The 21,963-nt window shown below is 42.9% G+C and overlaps 1 protein-coding gene across 4 annotated transcripts in view; it reads left to right on the top strand.

Moving 5' to 3' along the window:
• Positions 1–5,177: 5,177 nt before the first annotated feature.
• LOC143280143 (heparan sulfate glucosamine 3-O-sulfotransferase 1-like) overlaps positions 5,178–21,963 on the top strand; it is a 33,708-nt gene continuing 16,922 nt past the window's right edge. Inside the window, exons 1-2 of one of the 4 annotated variants that reach the window (XM_076584718.1) lie at positions 5,178–5,438; positions 20,907–21,054. The gene's annotated coding sequence lies outside the window, so the exon portion shown is untranslated. Of the gene's footprint in view, positions 5,439–5,618; positions 6,199–10,068; positions 10,166–19,558; positions 19,605–20,906; positions 21,055–21,963 lie in introns of those variants that run through there. The other 3 variants (XM_076584721.1, XM_076584719.1, XM_076584720.1) reach the window with 3 other exon arrangements.

Here is a 21,963-nt window from a genome sequence, read left to right as displayed (position 1 = left end):
CACAGGCAGGTGTACTGACACCACACACGCACACACACTGTCAGACGTATTAGATAAGAGACAATTATATATATTGCAGCTTTACACACGCACACACACACACACACACACACACAGAGAGAGTCAGTGTCAGACATAATAGATAAGAGAAAATAACCAAAAACAAAGAGAGAGAGAGAGAGAGACCATTATATCATGCAGCTGAATTTGGACTCATACGTCGCTGAGTTCCAGTAAGACTCAATCGGCAGCTTATATTCATTGTCCAGATATAAGAGCCCCACAGTATATATATATAACAAAAAGAAATACTTTTTTTTTTTATTAAAAAAAGAAAAAAAAAGCGTCGCCATGTTTTCGATTTCCGCCCATTGACACAATCAGAAACTGTTTCATCGATTCCCGCCCATTGTGTAGAAAACAACAAAAATTGGAGCCCCGTTGGTTGGTCATTGTATTGTGAAAATGTGAACAAGGAAAAAAGAAAGGAGAATACGAGTTGGGAGAAGGGCATTTTGCATGGAGAAAAAAGAACACTGGCCTGCCGGTCTACCTTTTCTGAGACATTTGTGACCTCCTTTGTGACTGGGGAGATTTTGTGATTTGTTGGTTGTTCTGGGAACTGCCAATGCGCAATGTTTCGAATTTGTCTAATTCTGGTGAATAATTACAGTGAAGGCTTAGATGTTGGTGGTGATTCAATCACACCTGTTGGTTTACATGATCGTTCTCAGTGACCCCGATATGCTGCGCTTTTTTTCCTCGGCAAAAGTGATGGAGGAAAGTAATGTGTTGGACATGCTGTGGTTCAACTGATTCGGGTTGGACAGGCTGTAGATGAACTGATTCGGGTTGGACACTAGGCTGTGAGGGAACTGATTTGGGTTGGACAGGCTGTGAGTGAACTGATTTGGGTTGGACAGCATGTGAGTGAACTGATTTAGTTTGAACAGGCTGTGTGTGAATTGAACTTTTGGACAGGCTTTGAGTGAATTGATTTATGTTGGCTAAGCTGTGAGTGAACTGATTTGGGTTTAACAGGCTGTGGGTGGACTGATTTGGGTTAGACAGGCTGTAGATGAACTGATTTCGGTTGGACAGCTGTGATTGAACTGATTAATTGGATTTGACAGACAAGGTGAACTGATATAGGTTAGACAGGCTGTGAGTGAACTGATTTGGGTTGGACAGGCTGTAAGTGCATTGAGGTCACTGCTGCATTTCTGCATGGCCAGTGAACTCAGTTCATTTGCATGCGGCCTGTTCAGCCCAAGATTTGATTTAAATTTCCTGTATCCATTTTGCTGATGAAGGTGGTGAGAGACCACTGAAGTTACAACTGAATTGGATCTATTTGATCTGAAGGAGAATAAGAAAAAAAAAATTTCTCCTTTTTGTATCATTCAAAAACACATACTATTTACCAACGAAGAATCTTCTGTCCTTTTTGCACAGACATACAATACTATCTTCCAGATCCTTTTGTGTCTTTTTGGTCTGGCCCAACATTATTTAACAACTCACACACACACACACACACACACACACACACACACTTTCTCAAAAAACAAAAAAAACAAAAAAAACGGGCCTGTTTCAAATTTACCTTTTGTCTCAAAACGAAATTGAAAAAAAAAAAAAAAGTAGTTCTTAACAACATATTTCACATCTTCAAAACAATAACCTCTGTAACACTGCCCATGCAGTCAGCCTATCGAACAGGACACAGCATTCAGTTAAGATCGACTACTTTCTTGCGATTGATGAATGATCTGTTTACAGCTATGGATCAAGACAAAAATTTTGTTTTACTCTTGTTTGACCTTACCACAGCATTTGGCACTATTAATCACCAAATTCCCTTTTCCCGGTTAGAAACTATTAAAATTTTTTGCTATTTGTTCTTCAGCACTCAGACGGTTCAAATCTTACTTGAAGAACAGGAAACAGTTTGTGTCTGCCAACAATTTTACATTCTTTCCACTCCCTTTCTTCTTTTTGGTGTCCCACAAGGCTCAGTGCTCAGTTCCAGTTTATTCTTATGTATACCACTGTCTGATATCACCAAAGCCACTCTGCAGACGACACTCAAGTACAAAGTCAATCCCAGCAGAGAATGCTCATGAACTTCGTGATCTAAATGTACCCATGATATTACAAGCTGGATGAACAATAAACTAAACCGCTGTGATGAAAAACAGAATCTGTTCTCTTTTCTGTTCCAGACCTGTCTCCTTCTGATTGTACTCTTCCGTCATTGAAATTAGGCTCCTATGATATCCTATTTACAAGCAATGCAAGATACTTATGATTCGTTATTGATTTGAAACTTAAAGTATGAATGATCATGTGACAAAAGTTTATCAAACTGCCTTTTGAAAATTGCAAACTCCAACGAATTAGTTCAATCCAGAGATGCCTCACAAATGATGCAACAAAAACACTGATCACTTCGTGCGTTCTTTCCAAATCAGATAACTGTGCATGCGATTCTTTATTAATAGGCTTACCTTCTGTCACAGAATCTCAGCAGAAATGTTACTCAAAAAAACAAAAACAAAAAACAAGAGGAACGAAATGTTTCTACGAAATAATAATTGGAAAACCAGAAAAGCCAAATGCCTGTAAAAACTGGGACTTGATTTTTGAAAACAAGCTTGATTGGAAAAACATTTTTTTCAATACCAAAAAAATCCATGAAATAAGGTTGAAATGGTTCCAGATGAAAATTAATTACCATATTCTTGTGACAAATTCGGTTTTGATGAAGATGGGAATACTCCCACATAACATGTGTAATTTTTGTAAGGATGAAAGAGATACAATTCTGCATTATTTATGGGAATGTAACCATGTACAACATTTTTGGAAGGAGTTTGTGAGATATTTAAAAGAAAAGTGTTTACATTGTGATAGACTTAACCTGAATGACACACTGGTGCTTTTTGGACATAACAAAATGAAAACTGATGAATGTTTCTCATATATCTTATTGACAGCTAAATTCTATATATACAAATGTAGAATCAACAAAGTAAAACCAACATTACAAATGTTCAAAAAAGACCTCAAACAGGCATATGAAATAGACAAGTATGCCTTTAACATAACTATGGAATATAACAAGTTTGTGGAAAAATGGGCACTTTATAATTGTTTGATACAAGATTAAGCTTTTCAATGATACCTTGGAACTTTGACATTGAACATATATTGTTTTACTGTTATAGATTTGTCAGTACTTAGAACTTAATTATATGCCTACCCTATACTTTCTAATGCACAAAACATATAAATTCTGTATCTGTAAACCTTTGTCTGAATAAAAAATGTTGAAAAAAAAAACACAAAAAAAAACAACAACAACAACAAAAAATTCAGTGGAGCTGCTCGTCTATCTGATCTTGAAAGCTCCTCGCAAACAACAGTGTGCCGCTAGCATGCTCCACTTTTATTAAATTTATACTGACATCCAGTATCTGGGAGAATATACAGTCATAAATAGCTTGTATATGTTTAAATCCATTAACTGCTTCTGCACTGTACACCTTTTTAACCGAGTGAAGATTTACAGTCGACCCCGTCTCACTATTAATTCCGTTTCAAGTCTAATCTTACAATATATCTGTTCAACAGTACCGGAGATCCCCCTACCCGACCTGACCGTCTTTTTGTGTGCGTGTATGTGATCGATTAATTGTGTGCGTCGCAGTGTGTGTGTGTGTGTGTGTGTGTGTGTGTGATGAAGCTGGAGAGGTATGTCATGAATCGTGATCGAGTGATATTAGTGTTCTTAAAAATAGTATTTTCAGAGAGTTTGTTTGTCAAATGTTTTAAAAATTATATTCCTGTGTCTTGAACCGGCGATCCGTGCGCTTAGAGTCGAGCTGGGTAAGCGCAATATATATAGATAATTATAATTATCAGTATTATCACACACACACAAGTGCACACACACACAAGTGCATACCGCGCGCGCGCGCGCGCGCACACACACACACACACACACACACACACACACACACTACTGATGACACTGACAGACGAGATATGCATACTCAGATTGCAGCACTGGCGCGCCTACACACACACACACACACACACACACACACACACACACAGAGACACTCACACACACACACACAGACACACTGGCACACACACACACACACACACACACACACACACACACACACATGGGAATCGCACAAGGATCGGTGATCGTACCAATACTTTTCAACTGAACATCTTAACTCACGTATCTTCCACAGTCTTTATCAAATAATGTTGAAAAGGTACAATATGCAGACGATGTATGCATGTGGATGAAACTAACAATGAAAAAAAAAAAACCCTCTCAGATCGATAGATTATGCAACTAAGAGGCTATATCAAGAAGAACTAAATAAGCTGACTAACTATATGTCAAAAAATGGATTGACTCTGCAGCAGAAATCCTGGTTATAACCCCGACACATTGCCCATTTTTGAAATAGATGGGTCAGTGATAGAATGCAAACAAGTTGTAAAATTCCGTGGCGTATATCTCACATCAAAACTGACATTGAATACACACTTGGAATACCTCTTGACAAAGGCTAGAAAAAGCCTCGAGTCAACTTATTAAAGATTGTTAGCAGGCAACACTGGGGTCAGGATACCTCTGTACTTATCAATCCACCTAGCAACATCGCTAGTACGCTCAAAGCTAACCTATGCACAAGAGGTGTTATTTTCTGCACCAAAATATTAATTGAGGAGAGAGGAACCGGGAAAGTAGTGATGATTTAAGGCATGGGTAGGGTGGGGGAGATAATGGATTTTCGTCTAAAATCACAAATGTGGAAAGACGTTAAGCAAAAGAACGAACGAACAAACACACACACACACGCGCGCGCACACACACACACACGAGCCTTATTGCACACACTGTGACTACAAGACATGCACAACGACCGTCGCTCGCTCACTCAGTGAAGTCGTGGCGCGCTCACACATACACGTACATTACTCTCTCTCTCACACACACACACGCGCGCGCACGCTAGCCGACGCACGCACACACACACACACACAAGACACGCCCGCCCTCCCCTCACCCAACACACACACACAAACAGTGGAGACAGAGAAGAAGCCGGAGGCAAGTGGGGATGCTTTTTTTGCCTCGTGAGAGAACGGGGATGGGGTGGGTGCTGAAGAATAACGAGCGGAAGTGACCTTTGCCTGCGTTGCGTGCAGAACGTTATCACTTCACGAAGTGGGAAAATGCGGATCGAGAGCATTACTTGGGATCGTTCTAGAAACTGGCCACACTGATATGTGAGCGCGACAGTCACTTGAATGCATCAGTTGAACGTTGGTTTCTCTTGGATGTGCGTGCTTTTTTTGTGTGTGAAAAGGGATCAGGATCCGAGGACTGGCGAACAGAAGCAGAGGTACGTGACCACGGCAAAAATAAACATGACTTTGATAACCTTATCATATTCCTTCCTCCAATGGGAAAGAGCCATCATGTTAAAATTGTTTTGACTTATCACTGTCATCAGGTGTAAAGTCCAGAATGAATAAATACAGCGGGTCAAAAAGTACTGTTTATGAGTGCAACAAGGGAGACTATGTGAAGGGGTGACAGTGTGTGAACTGGAAAAACATGATGACAGAGGAACAAAACACAAATGAGTCTAAAATAAACGAGTGCATGTAAAAGTATATTATCCCATGCAGATATTTTCCACCAAGGAATTTATGCTAGAGGAAGTCTGCAGCATAATGTTTACTTGTTTACCCTTTAATTGATAAAAGTCCGTTTGAAGCGTTCAGGCAAAAGGCTCTTAAAACCAAGCAGGCCCGAATCTGATACATGACATGTGGGCTTGTATTGGTTGTGACGCATCCAGGCGTTCACGCGACCGTGACCATCGTTTCGGTTGATTGACCTTATTTCCATGCCCATTCATCATGCAGTCTGCTGTGTGCTGCATGTGTAATGCACAGTGACTTCATACAACCTTAACAGCAGTTGCGCTCGCGGCTTTGCACCGCAAGCAATGGAGCATGCTCGCTTCTACCAGTGACTATGACAGCTGCACGAAAGAACTGAGCTGTGCTGCACAAAGAGAACAGCTTGGAATCACCTAACTGAACGTTTCGGGCGCCAGCATGTCAGCATCCGGCATGCAGACTGGCCTACAGAAGGTTTGACTCCGAAGTTTAAATCACGAGTACACAGATGAAATTGTCATTGAGTGTGGTTGCAGATGTGAAGATCCAGCTTATCAGTTTGGTGGTGCAAACACATAGTACCTGAGGTGGCTGTTGACATTAAAACTGATAGTAAGTGGGGTGCTTGCGGGGTTAGAGATGGAGAGAATACAAAGGTCATTGATAAACCAGGGAGAGGGCCCAAACAGACGGGAATCATATGTTGTGGAACAGAAAAAACAGAAAGGAAGGCAGGCACTAAAAGCAGAATATACTGGCTGCAAGAGCAGGGGATTTGTGCCATACATGTAATGTACAAAGCTTTTATTCATGACCATTCAGTGTTATATATCATCAATGTTGATATTGCACTTATCATCACCATTCAGAGTTTTATATTATCAATGTTGATAATGTGTGCCATATAACACAACTTATGCCATCAATGTTGATATGGTGTGCCATGCAACAAAACAAAACTCATCACCATTCAGCATTTTATCTATGATTTATGTCAATGTTGACATTGTGTGCTTTGTTTACAACAAGCCTATCATTACCATTCTGCATTTTGTGTCAACAATGTTTGTAGTATTTGCCATCAGATGTAACAAAATGGAACTGTCATCACAATTCAGCATTTAATTTCATGGATTTGATATTTTCTAGGAGGTGTCAAAGTATTTGGACTGATCAATATATATATATATATATATATATATATATATATATATATATATATATATATATATGACACCACATCCACTGTATTTGAAAAACAACACATTTCGTATAAATCCAATGTGCTGATCAGGACTTGAGAGCCTATCCTAGTGTAAAAACTGTTCGGAAAAGTGTGGTTGGTTCGATTCTATTCCAAGAGAGAGGGGAGCAGACAGGGGGATATAGGATCGACTAATTGATGCACACACTCACTTGCTCTCCTCACACCAATAGCAGGGGCACATGGAGTGGTTTTTATAGAGTGTTTACTTTACAATGCAGCACACACACTAAGCAGTTCACCCTACTTAGCAAAAGCAACACACACTAAGGCAGCACACACTGCCTACTTCAAGTACTTCCTACAAGCAGCACACAGTAAAAAGTTCACCCTGCACCTAAAGCAGCACCTACAAGCAGCATCTACAAGCAGCACACCTGGAACACAAACACACAACCAAATCTCAAATATCTGGACATCACTGATATAAAAAGCCTATACCCTCTCAGCACCTTTCATCACATGTTCACCAGCATGCACTCTTTTCACACGTAGATCTATGTGTGGTAAAACCAAGCTTCATTAAGCTTACCTACCACCAACAGTGACATACCATACTGTGTACAAAACATCACTGACCAATACAACCCTGTGTTCCAACTCATGTCACGCATCATACAATAAAACTGTGTGTTACCATAACCAAACAAATATCCTCTTTGTCTTCACAAAGTGTCCCACTGACACAAGTACATGTGTGGAAATCATTACTTCCAACATATCTCTGGTAAGTGTAGTGTGTGTGTCCATCAAGATCGATGATGACCATCGTTGTCATCCAGCTGGGGGATGGGGGGAGGGTAGTGGTGGGGTGGGGGGGAGGATGCTCATGAATCTATCTGTGAATGCGCAGATGGCTGAATAGTCCAATCTGCGCACGAAATGTTCGCTGACAGTTGGGGCAGACGAAGACAGGCATACCATTGTCAGGGAGCTTGTTTGCCCGTGACTTTCTGGCCTGCCTCTTCTGAACAGCTGCAGCAGTCCTGTTGGCCTCGCACAACTTGGCGCCTTTGTGCACAGCAGCACGCCATTTGTCACGGTCCACTGCAGATTCCTCCCAGGAGTCAGGGTTGATATCAAACGCTTTCAGAGAGACTTTCAGAGTATCTCTGAAGCGCTTCTTCTGACCTCCGTGTGATCTCTTCCCTTGTTGCAGCTCGCCATAGAAGAGCCTTTTGGGCAGCCGATGGTCTGGCATGTGCGCCACGTGTCCAGCCCAGCGAAGCTGGGACTGCATCAGGATGGTGAAGATGCTGGGAAGGGTGGCTTTTGCGAGCACCTCTGTGTCTGGGGTCTTGTCTTGCCACCTGATGTTCAGTAGCTTCCTGAGGCATGTTGTGTGGAAGTGGTTCAGCTTCTTGGCATGTCGTTGGTACACTGTCCAAGTTTCACAGGCGTACAGTAGTGTGGGGAGAACTACTGCTCTGTAGACCTTTAGCTTGGTCTCAAGACTAATGCCTCTTCTGTTCCAGACATTTGCACTGAGTCTACCAAAAGTTGCGCTTGCTCTTGCAATCCTGACGTTCACTTCATCGTCGATGGTCGCATTTCGTGACAGTGTGCTGCCAAGGTATGTGAACCGCTCCACCGCACTGAGTCTCTGACCGTTGACTGTGATGTTGGGCTCAACGTAGGGTTTCCCTGGGGCTGGCTGATGGAGAACTTCAGTTTTCCTCGTGCTGATGGTAAGGCCGAAGTTCCTGCTGGCAGTGGCAAACTTGTCAACGCTGAGTTGCATGTCAGCTTCAGATCCAGCGTTGAGGGCACAGTTTCAGTTTCAGTTTCAGTAGCTCAAGGAGGCGTCACTGCGTTCGGACAAAACCATATACGCTACACCACATCTGCCAAGCAGATGCCTGACCAGCAGCGTAACCCAACGCGCTTAGTCAGGCCTTGAGAACACACACACAAAAAAAACAACAAAAAACAAAAAAAAAACAAAAAAAAACGGGGGAATAAATAATAGATAAGCTTGCATAAATAAATAAATAAATAAATAATAATTATAATATAGAAAAAGGTAGTAGTAATAATATTAGTAATACTAATAAAATGATAATAATAAAACATAAATAAATAAATAAATAAGACAACAATGGTGATAAATAAGCAAATAAATGTAAAATATGAAGACACACATTCACACATACACCCACACATGCATAACAGAAATGCACCAGACATGCAGTTTCACATATATGAAAGCACAGTCAAATACATATAAACGTACATGAGCTCCAACACACACATACACACACGCATTACCGTGCACCTCCTCTACCCCCCTCCTCCACACACTCATTTCTAGTCTAAGTATCGCAGCTTCCACGGCACACACACACACACACACACACACACACACACAAACACACACTCACAGAGATGAACACTTACTTGTACAAGCACATATGAAAGCACAGTCAAATACATATAAACGTACACGAGCTCCAACACACACATACACACACACACACACACACACACACATTACCTTGCACCTCCTCTACCCCCTCCTCCACACACTCATTTCTAGTCTACGTATCGCAGCTTCCACGGCACACACACACACACACACAAACACACACTCACAGAGATGAACACTTACTTGTACAAGCACACACACATACGCCCATATCTCCCACCCCCAACCCCACACACGTACATACAAAGATATATATATATATATATATATATATATATATATATATATATATATATATATATACACGTTCCAATATCCTGTTGCTCCCACAGTGTAGGCATGCATACACTCACATACCTCATCCTCTACCCCACCTCCCCCCGCACTCCCACCTCCCCTCACACACACCACCCACGACGCCTCAGTTCTCCATGAACTTGGCCTACAAGGTTGCCTCCGATTTAAACACGAGAAACAAGACCATCGTATTACTGTGCAGATTGAAGCCGCTTATGATTGGTGGTGAAAAATCTGTAGGTGCTTGTGTGGTGCGTCATGTTGACATTAAAACTGATAGTAACTGGGGTGCTTGGGGGGTTAGAGATAGAGAGAATACAAAGGTCATTGATAAACCAGGGAGAGGGCCCAAACAGACGGGAATCATATGTTGTGGAACAGAAAAAACAGAAAGGAAGGCAGGCACTAAAAGCAGAATATACTGGCTGCAAGAGCAGGGGATTTGTGCCATACATGTAATGTACAAAGCTTTTATTCATGACCATTCAGTGTTATATATCATCAATGTTGATATTGCACTTATCATCACCATTCAGAGTTTTATATTATCAATGTTGATAATGTGTGCCATATAACACAACTTATGCCATCAATGTTGATATGGTGTGCCATGCAACAAAACAAAACTCATCACCATTCAGCATTTTATCTATGATTTATGTCAATGTTGACATTGTGTGCTTTGTTTACAACAAGCCTATCATTACCATTCTGCATTTTGTGTCAACAATGTTTGTAGTATTTGCCATCAGATGTAACAAAATGGAACTGTCATCACAATTCAGCATTTAATTTCATGGATTTGATATTTTCTAGGAGGTGTCAAAGTATTTGGACTGATCAATATATATATATATATATATATATATGACACCAGATCCACTGTATTTGAAAAACAACACATTTCGCATAAATCCAATGTGCTGATCAGGACTTGAGAGCCTATCCTAGTGTAAAAACTGTTCGGAAAAGTGTGGTTGGTTCGATTCTATTCCAAGAGAGGGGAGCAGACAGGGGGATATAGGATCGACTAATTGATGCACACACTCACTTGCTCTCCTCACACCAATAGCAGGGGCACATGGAGTGGTTTTTATAGAGTGTTTACTTTACAATACAGCACACACACTAAGCAGTTCACCCTACTTAGCAAAAGCAACACACACTAAGGCAGCACACACTGCCTACTTCAAGTACTTCCTACAAGCAGCACACAGTAAAAAGTTCACCCTGCACCTAAAGCAGCACCTACAAGCAGCATCTACAAGCAGCACACCTGGAACACAAACACACAACCAAATCTCAAATATCTGGACATCACTGATATAAAAAGCCTATACCCTCTCAGCACCTTTCATCACATGTTCACCAGTATGCACTCTTTTCACACATAGATCTATGTGTGGTAAAACCAAGCTTCATTAAGCTTACCTACCACCAACAGTGACATACCATACTGTGTACAAAACATCACTGACCAATACAACCCTGTGTTCCAACTCATGTCACGCATCATACAATAAAACTGTGTGTTACCATAACCAAACAAATATCCTCTTTGTCTTCACAAAGTGTCCCACTGACACAAGTACATGTGTGGAAATCATTACTTCCAACATATCTCTGGTAAGTGTAGTGTGTGTGTCCATCGAGATCGATGATGACCATCGTTGTCATCCAGCTGGGGGATGGGGGGAAGGGTAGTGGTGGGGTGGGGGGGAGGATGCTCATGAATCTATCTGTGAATGCGCAGATGGCTGAATAGTCCAATCTGCGCACGAAATGTTCGCTGACAGTTGGGGCAGACGAAGACAGGCATACCATTGTCAGGGAGCTTGTTTGCCCGTGACTTTCTGGCCTGCCTCTTCTGAACAGCTGCAGCAGTCCTGTTGGCCTCGCACAACTTGGCGCCTTTGTGCACAGCAGCACGCCATTTGTCACGGTCCACTGCAGATTCCTCCCAGGAGTCAGGGTTGATATCAAACGCTTTCAGAGAGACTTTCAGAGTATCTCTGAAGCGCTTCTTCTGACCTCCGTGTGATCTCTTCCCTTGTTGCAGCTCGCCATAGAAGAGCCTTTTGGGCAGCCGATGGTCTGGCATGTGCGCCACGTGTCCAGCCCAGCGAAGCTGGGACTGCATCAGGATGGTGAAGATGCTGGGAAGGGTGGCTTTTGCGAGCACCTCTGTGTCTGGGGTCTTGTCTTGCCACCTGATGTTCAGTAGCTTCCTGAGGCATGTTGTGTGGAAGTGGTTCAGCTTCTTGGCATGTCGTTGGTACACTGTCCAAGTTTCGCAGGCGTACAGTAGTGTGGGGAGAACTACTGCTCTGTAGACCTTTAGCTTGGTCTCAAGACTAATGCCTCTTCTGTTCCAGACATTTGCACTGAGTCTACCAAAAGTTGCGCTTGCTCTTGCAATCCTGACGTTCACTCCATCGTCGATGGTCGCATTTCGTGACAGTGTGCTGCCAAGGTATGTGAACCGCTCCACCGCACTGAGTCTCTGACCGTTGACTGTGATGTTGGGCTCAACGTAGGGTTTCCCTGGGGCTGGCTGATGGAGAACTTCAGTTTTCCTCGTGCTGATGGTAAGGCCGAAGTTCCTGCTGGCAGTGGCAAACTTGTCAACGCTGAGTTGCATGTCAGCTTCAGATCCAGCGTTGAGGGCACAATCATCAGCAAACAAAAAGTCTCTGATGATGTCTGTCATGACCTTCGTTTTTGCTTGAAGCCTTCTGAGGTTAAACAACTTACCATCTGTTCGGTACTTTAGGCCGATTCCAACATCGCCATCTCTGAAGGCATCAGTAAGCATTGCAGAGAACATGAGGCTGAACAGCGTTGGAGCCAGGACGCAGCCTTGCTTGACACCATTTGTGACAGGAAAAGGAGCAGATGTTTCGCCTTTGTCCTGGACTCGAGCCTGCATGCCTTCATGGAATTGTCTGACTAAGGAAATAAATTTCCGAGGGCATCCGTACTTGGCCATGATCTTCCACAGTCCCTCTCTACTCACGGTGTCGAAGGCCTTAGTGAGGTCGACATAGGTGGAGAACAGATCAGCATTTTGCTCCTGACATTTCTCTTGCAGCTGCCTTGCAGCAAACACCATGTCGGTGGTTCCGCGCTCTTTCCAGAATCCACATTGGCTCTCAGGCAAATGACCTTGGTCAAGGTGTGCTGTGAGGCGGTTTAGTAGGATCCTGGCAAGTATCTTGCCTGCGATGGAGAGCAAGGAAATGCCCCGATGGTTATCACAGGCTTGCCGGTTCCCCCTTTCGCTTGTACAAGTGAATGATAGATGCATCTTTGAAATCCTGGGGGATCGTCTCTTCTTTTCACATGAGTGAGTACAGCTGATGGAGCTTCTCAGTCAGCACAGTGTCTCCATCCTTGTAGACCTCTGCTGGTATGGAGTCTGAGCCAGGTGCTTTGCCACTGGATAGCAGACGAATTGCTTTCTGGGTCTCAAGAGGTGTTGGCGGATCGTCCAGTGCTTCGTTGATGGGGACTTGTGGGAGACGGTCTATGGCTTCATCATTTATGGAGGAAGGACGATTTAAGACACTGTTGAAGTGCTCAGCCCAGCGTTCGAGAATTTTCTCCTTCTCGGTGATCAAGGTATTCCCATCTGCACTGAGGAGGGGGGATGATCCTGAGGATGTGGGGCCGTAGACTTCTTTTAAGGCATCATAGAACCTCTTCATATCGTGCCTGTCAGCGTATCCCTGGATCTCATCAGCTTTGTCACTCAGCCACTTATCCTGCATCTGGCGTAACTTTTGCTGAACAGTCCTGCGGATGGCATCGTACACATCCTTTTTTAATGTGGACTTTGGGTTGCTCAGGTAGGCTTGATGCAGACGGCGTTTCTCATCCAGAAGCTGCTTGATTTCATCACAGTTTTCATCAAACCAGTCTTTGTGCTTTCTGGACATGGGTCCCAGGGTCTCTGAAGCTGTACTATAGATCAGCTCACGCAGGGTCCTCCAGTCAGACTCCACATTCTGGTTGTCCAGAGAGGCGGATTCCAGACGATCTTCCAGCAGCTCCACAAAGGACTGTTTGATGGTGATGTTTTTCAGCTTAGCGATGTTGAGCCGTTTTGGAGCCTTCTGGCCTTGGGGGCGTCTCTTGGGCTGGATTCGAATATTCAGCTTCGAGACTACAAGGCGATGGTCTGTCCAACACTCGGCGCCGCACATGGTCTTTGTTACACGTACATCTTGCCTATCCCTTTTCCTGACGATGACATAATCGATGAGATGCCAATGCTTTGAGCGAGGGTGCATCCATGACGTCCTGTTACGGGTAGGGAGGCAGAAAACTGTGTTGGTTATCAGCAGTTCGTGCTCTGCACAGGTCTGAAGCAAAAGCAATCCATTTGGGTTGCTGTGGCCCACACCGTGCTTTCCAATCACTCCATCCCAGGAGATGTAGTCAGAGCCAACTCTAGCATTGAAGTCCCCAAGAATGATGAGTTTATCTGCTTTAGGGATAGCAGCAATGACAGAGTGAAGGTCCTCGTAGAACTTCGCCTTCACTTCATCCGGGTTGGTCATGGTTGGGGCGTAGGCACTGACAATGGTGAGGTGCTTCTGGCCAGATGCCAGTGGGAGTTTCATGGTCATAAGCCTATCGTTGACTCCCTTTGGGATTCCAGCTAGCTTGCTGACAAGTGCTGTTTTTACTGCAAAACCAACGCCAGCCTCACGTCACTCTTCGCTTCCTCGTCCACTCCAGAAGAAGGTGTAACCAGATCCCCGTTCACAGAGCTCGCCTTCACCTGCAAGCCGAGTCTCACTCAAGGCTGCGATGTCAATGTTGTATCTGGCGAGTTCGGATGCAACTAGTGCCGTTCTCCTTTGGGGTCTGTCCACGTTATCTCTGTCCAGGAGAGTCCTTATGTTCCAAGCACCAATGGTGAGAGGAACGATCCTTGTTTTTTTCTTTTCTTTCTTCTTGTTTCGACCGCTGATGTAGGGTCCCCGCCAGCCGCAGTATGCTGGCCAGGGTGATATGGAGCAGGCAATTTTTAGGGCACCTTTTCTAGCCCCTTCCTCATGCCAGGGAGGTGAGCAGTGCATTCCTAAAGAGGGCTGCTCAGATGGCTGCCGAGCTCCATCGCTGCTCCTGTCGACGAAGAACGACCCTATGGCCTGAGCCGGCTGCGTGCAGGTCTGCAACTGCGACTGCCAGTGTACCCACACCTGTCGTTTTGTCGCTCGCCTGTCGCCACAGGACTTGGGGGTGATGAAATGATGAAGGATGAAAGGTCATTTTGGATGACTGATGACTTGCGCGATGAGTTTGTTTAAAGTGAAGAGGAGTTACGCAACGTCAACCTCACTCTCTCGTCCGGGTCCACCAATTTCCAGTGGCAAGACTAAGTCGAGACGACTGGAGGATGAGCACGGATGCAGTGGATGACCAAGATATCCTTTCGGTGTCTCATCTTGCTCTCTGCACTCCACAGTGCGTTGCTGTAACCGCCTTCCTCTCCGTTGAACCGATAGGTTTCTTCCGCAGATTCTGCCAGATCCAGACTTCGCATGCATGGGTAGACACACCCCGGGGGCCAACTGCGTGTGGCATGCACACAGCACAGTGGAGCTAGATGGCCGTCGGTGGCTCTCCTGAGCCAACGCCCTTTTATGGATCTCCATAAGGGTGTCTAGCCACCCGCCTCACCAGTCCCGGAAGGGAGCGGTGGGAGTGCCGGTTTAGTCGCCGGCAACCCGACCCTGAACAGGTTGTACTGGATTACAGGTTACCAGTAGCAGATCTAATGACCTGACCTGACCTGATATGCAGTACATTCATTGCAATGTACATACTCAGTACATGCAATGAACACAGCGCATGCAATGTGATAAGCACTTAAAGTAGCATGTATATAGAATGCATACATGAAATACAATACTTTATGTTCAACAACATAGCACTGACCCTCAATGCTCTCATAGTTTACCAACTCATTAATCACATTACAATGTTCCTTCCCACTTTGTCTGAACAAAGTAAACCACTGACACATAGCACAACTCCTACACATATTAACACAACTACCAACAAGTCAAACATGTGTTCCACAACACTTGCTATTACCCCCATGTGCACACACATGAAAAACCTTCAACACACAATGACAGTGCGTTAGCCTATAGATCTGTTCAGTTCATACTGAGCCAACACCACGTACTATATACAAAACAAGTAAGTAATACATCAGAAATACAGAACAAGATATCTGTAACAAAATAGAAGAGGGGGGTGGGGTGGGGGGACTCTTTTGATATAGGCCAGTACTTCCCTCCAGACATTAACCTCTTTTCTTTCCACAAGCCACAAGATCAACTTAAACTGGCTGTTCACTGACACAAAACATAGTTTCCCAATACAACTAAGTTATCAACATAACATAAACCCATTACAAGTCATGTACTCACAGCCCAACAGGGATTTCCTTGCTCCTCACATCACTGATCAGTCAGTCAGCCTGTGTCAGTCAGTTTTTCTGGGAGACAGCTAAGAACTGGCTGTGCTGACTGGTTTTATCCCTTCCCACAACATACTGTGCATACTAATGCAAGCTACAACACTCACTCCCCCAACAAGTTGAACAGAAATAACCAATCTTTGCTTGTCCTAGTGACGCTATGTGAATGACTGACAGATTCACTGCTTAATCCTAATTCGTCCAATTCAACAGATTGATCTGATTTGCTACAACTCTACCCACTTGGCTATACACATTCTATGACGACAAGTTCACCCGTTTACGTCACAAGCAGATTGGGAAGACAGGACAATACAACTCTCGGCATGTTAGCCAGCATGATCAAAGTTCACATTAGCATAAATTCTTCCTAGCTTATGTTCCGAAGTCCCGCCATCTACCTCAGCTGTGTTTGTGAAAAGGGGAGATGTGGAACGACTTGAAAGACAGGCCGCTACACGGGATGTTCCGACATGCCGACACTCATCTGTTTCGAACACGCCAACATCTAGTACAGCACGGGGATTGTGGCAGACATCACATAATTGCACGTGTCTCAACAGCTGGGACTGGTGACGCGGCGTCAGTGACCAAAGAGGGCCGACTAGGGAGTGGGGGTGCGGGAGAGTGGAAGGAGGGAGGGTGGCGCGTTGTCGGCGCGACCTCAAAGACTGGACTTTGGACGGAGCGGGAAGGGAAATAAGGAGGGGGAGGAGGGCGAAGGGATGGGGAGGGAAGTGGGACAGTGTTGGGGTGGTGGGGGGTGACACTGCTGGCACACTATAACACTAGATTTGTGTAATTAAAACATGAAGCAAGATTAAGTAAAAGAAAAAAACAAAAACAAAATAAACTGTAGTGCAAGTGAATTTATATATAGATATTAAAATGCAGTGAAGGGAAAGATACTTAGTTCTAAGGCAAATCATTGAAATAAAACAAGAATGAAAATGGGCCACATTCAGAGAACTTGAATACATGTGCACATGCACACACACACACTGACACAAGTGGGGAAACGCACATGCACAAACTTGCAGACACACATGAGCATGTGCACACACACACACACACACACACACACACACACACACATATGCATATACTTTATATGATTTATAGATCCACACATTGCACATGCAGTAATTTGCAGTCTCACAGACACAGAGGCTCAACTCTCCACTGACAATTGAATGTACCCTGGCCCCACCATACACATGTACACAAAAACACAAATTTATTCCTACACAGCACACTCACACACACACACACACACACACACACACACACACACACACACACACACACACACACACACACACACACACTCACACTCATATTTTTGAATGAATACTGAAGCCCTGCATGTGCGGAATAGGTACTGAGAAGCTCAACTACTCTACTGACAACTTTGCGTCAAAAGAAGTGACACTGGAAAACATCCACACAAGAACTAAAAAATATATCTTATTTGACACCCATTGGCACATTTGTGTCAAACCTGTTTCAGAAGTCTTGACATTGAATTGATTAATTCAGATGTGGGCACACAGACAACTGGCCATGCCCCACTTTGGAACACATTTTGATATTAATCATACTGATATTAAAAAGAATGAAAATCCAAATATTATGGCAAGGGAAGTGTGTTTACACCTTCACAACAAATAGCACGATCATTTACAGATAAACACAGATGGCTCACTCCTAGGCAATCTCCAAGAAGGTTCAGCTTTCGTCATACCAGAACTAAAGACTGAACATTCATATTGGTAGAAATTGATCAGTATTCACAGCTGAACTCATTGCTGTTCTTATGGCTCTTCTAGTTTGCCTTAAATTAATTACAAGTCTTATTTTGTGTTGATTCAAACTCTGTATTATATGCTTTAAACTCATCAGATTGTAAGAACAAGTCTAATTATAATAGAAATCAGTGACATTGTACATCTTTTGAGTGTGAAAGGAACATGTTTTGTTTTGTTTTGCTTTTTTTTTGCTGGGTTCCTTCACACCTTGGTCTTTTCCATAATGAATGGGCTGACAGGACTGCAAAAAAAGGTGCAAAATATGAGCAGGGAACCACATGACTTTATGTACCTCTCTGTACAAGAGGGCTACCAATTACTAGAATGTGCATCATGGAGCAAAGTCAGGGAAACATAGCAGCAAAATGGCAAAATTTAAAGTGATAATTAATAACATTTATAAACTGGAAACTGTCCAGCAATCAGCTGTGTACAGTACTTCATCAGATCAAGGCAGATTCATGCATTGACAAACAGGATAAAACTGAACGCTTATGTCCTCATGACTAAGTTCAGCAGAGATGTGAAATGCATTTAAAATGTGGAGAACTTACCTCCAGCAGACACGTAGTATTTGAATACCAGAGTTTGAAATCCTTTTTACCATATTTTTCGGAAAGTTCATTTGAATGTGTTTTTGATAATTTCAAGATGTTAACTGCTGTTGCCGAAAGTTTGATGCGTAGTCCAATAGGACATTTATTGTAGTTGTAGTATTTGTTTAAACTGAATCTAGATTATAGATCTTATTTTCCCCCTAGACTGCCTTTGCGCGTGTGCATGCATTGATCTTATTTGGAGGCTGAGGGGTGAATTGTGAGAGATGGTGCATTGTTGGTTATTTATTATTATTATTATTATTATTATTTTGCTTTTTAAAGTGTTACAAGCAAGTTTGTATCTTAACATGTTTCAAAAATTATTTGTATGTTTGTTTATGGACTAGGAATTGCAGGGTAAGTACTATATAAATCATGCATATTACTGTTATTATTTCTATTATTATTATTACTACTGCTCTGTGTGATAGCTGGCAGAATATATCATGTGGCACTTGGACTAGAGCAGTGCTACACACAACCACTTCATGATAGCAATGTTTTATCAGCTTGGTCGGTCAATCATTGACACCAAGTGTAGTGCTCATTTCCGTTAATTGCTAAGTGGTAAATGCTTTTTGAGTGCCTCTTAATTGCATTGCTTGTGCACCCAGGAGAAAGCACAATAGGTTCTAAAAACAATCTGTACATGATTTGACTAGTGCAATAATTAACACAGATTTTTTTGTCTGAATGCAAAGTTGTTGTTTGTTTTTTTCAGATATCATTCTTGTACTTGTAGATGAAATCATTCTTTGTGCTTCACTTGTAGATGATGCTAAAATATGTTCATGAAAATTAAGCTAATTTTCCCTTTATCCTCCCCCCCCCCCAACACACACACCCACACCCGCCCCCACCAACACCAACACCAACACATCCTGTACTGTATTGCTGGAGGCTGATGCAGACGAATTTTCCCATTCTAGCCATGAGGCCCACAGGAAAACATCTCAGTGCCTGACCTGTCTCCTCGGTGTACGCTGAGGTCTGGCAAGTGCTGTTCATTTGTTATTTTTTTCATGCATGAAAAAAAAAAATGTATGGTAGTAATAATGATGGAGCAGACCACATAGTGTGAAAGTGCCACAGAAGGTATCAGTTTGTGTGGGTGGGCCAGTGAGCAGAATTCACAAGCGCTCTGTGAGGCTGACGAGGAAATTATACAGGCATAAATCAGTGAAAGTCACATACTGTCCAGCCTGCCATCTTCATGTGTTTACCTGTCTTTTTCACATACTGCCCACCATGCATGTCATCTTCATGTGTTCACCAGTCGTTTTGACATACTGCCCATATGTATGTCACCTCCAAGTGTTCACCTGTCTTTTTCACATACTGCCCACCATAATGTCATCTTCATGTGTTTACCTGTCTTATTCACATTCTGCTTACGATACATGTCATCTTCATGTGTTTACCTGTCTTTTTCACATTCTGCTCACTATACATGTCATCTTCATGTGTTTACCTGTCTTTTTTACATTCTGCTCACTATACATGTCATCTTCATGTGTTCACCTGTCTTTTTCACATACTGCCCACCATACATGTCATCTTCATGTGTTTACCTGTCTTTTTCACATACTGCCCACCATACATGTCATCTTCATGTGTTTACCTGTCTTTTTCACATTCTGCTCACTATACATGTCATCTTCATGTGTTTACCTGTCTTTTTCACATTCTGCCCACTATCCATGTCATCTTCATGTGTTCACCTGCCTTTTTCACATACTGCCCACCATACATGTCATCGTCATGTGTTTACCTGTCTTTTCACACCCTGCCCATGATACATGTCATCTTCATGTGTTCACCTGCCTTTTTCACATACTGCCCATCATAATGTCATCTTCATGTGTTTACCTGTCTTATTCACATACTGCCCATCATACATGTCATCTTCATGTGTTCACCTGTCTTTTTCACATACTGCCCATAATACATCATTACATGTCATCTTCATGTGGTCACCTGTCCTATTCACATACTGCCCATAATACATGACAGTTGTCATCTTCATGTGTTCACCTGCCAACTGCACATCTTAGTTACATGTGATCTTCATGTGTTCACCTGCCTTCTACTGCCCATCTTAGTTACATGTCATCTTCATGTGTTCACCTGCCTTCTACTGCCCATCTTAGTTACATGTCATCTTCATGTGTTCACCTGCCTTCTACTGCCCATCTTAGTTACATGTCATCATCATCTGATCATCTGTCTCTTCACATACTGCCCACCATACAGTATGTCATCTACACATGTTCACCTGCCTTTTTCACAGCCACAGGCCTTCATGGGCACCAGGGCAACATGGAAGATGTGGTGACCATATGATCAGTCTGGTGAAAGCCGCACCAGTGGCAGCGTTGTTGACAGTGTTGTTGACAGTGTTGCTGTCAGTGTATGGGCCACAGCTGGATCCTGGCAAGGTTAGTCACTGCATGCAGCATGATGCAGTTCACTGTAGATGTGATGTTTACAGCACAGTGCAGAACAGATGTGTTGTATACAGCATAGTACAGTGTAGATGTGTGACAAGACAGCACATTATAGATGTGTTGTATATTATTATTATTATTATTATTATTATAAAGCACAGGACAGTATAGATGTGTTGTATATTACATAGCCCAGGATAGTATAGATGTGTTGTATATTACATAGCACAGGACAGTATAGATGTGTTGTATACAGTACGTCACACAAAAAAAGATGTGGTGTATACAGCACAGTACAGTACAGTATAGCACAGTAGGATGTAAATTATCTGTTTTGTACATTAAAAAAAAAGAAAAAAAAAAGAGCTGTATATACACTCAAACCTGCAGGTAAACACTTTTAAAGGCAAACACACGCACACACGCATGTATTCTGTACACAATCTCTCCCCCCCCTTTGTGTCACTCTGTCAAACTCTGTGCATAGATATCACACAAAACAGATGACACATCACACGCAGTATGCTGCCAAATGTTTAGATAAAAAATATTGTGTTGTGCGTCACCGAAAATAACAAAGCAAAGCAAAAAGAAACAGACCATTATTGAAAAGGTTGTGCATGATATGCGCAAACACTCACTCGACACTGGTGATTGTGATAGATGTTATCAGCCTGTCAACAACTGAGCACTACAGTCTGAAGTTGTAAAAGAATGAGGGATGGGCAGTAGAAGGTTGGACATCACGGTGAATGAGGTGAACAGTACATTTTTGACTCAAGCGAGTCTGTGTCATAACCAGGTGTGTGTTTGTGTGTCCGTGTGTGTGTGTGTGTGTGTGTGTGTGTGTGTGTGTGTCCATGGTAAACTTAAACAAATTCATTTTCTCTGGAAATATTT

This window comes from Babylonia areolata, chromosome 3 (assembly GCF_041734735.1).
Source record: "Babylonia areolata isolate BAREFJ2019XMU chromosome 3, ASM4173473v1, whole genome shotgun sequence".
NCBI lineage: Eukaryota > Metazoa > Mollusca > Gastropoda > Neogastropoda > Buccinidae > Babylonia > Babylonia areolata.
The sequence above is the reverse complement of the archived record's forward strand: the minus strand, read 5'-3'. Positions and strand labels throughout refer to the sequence as shown.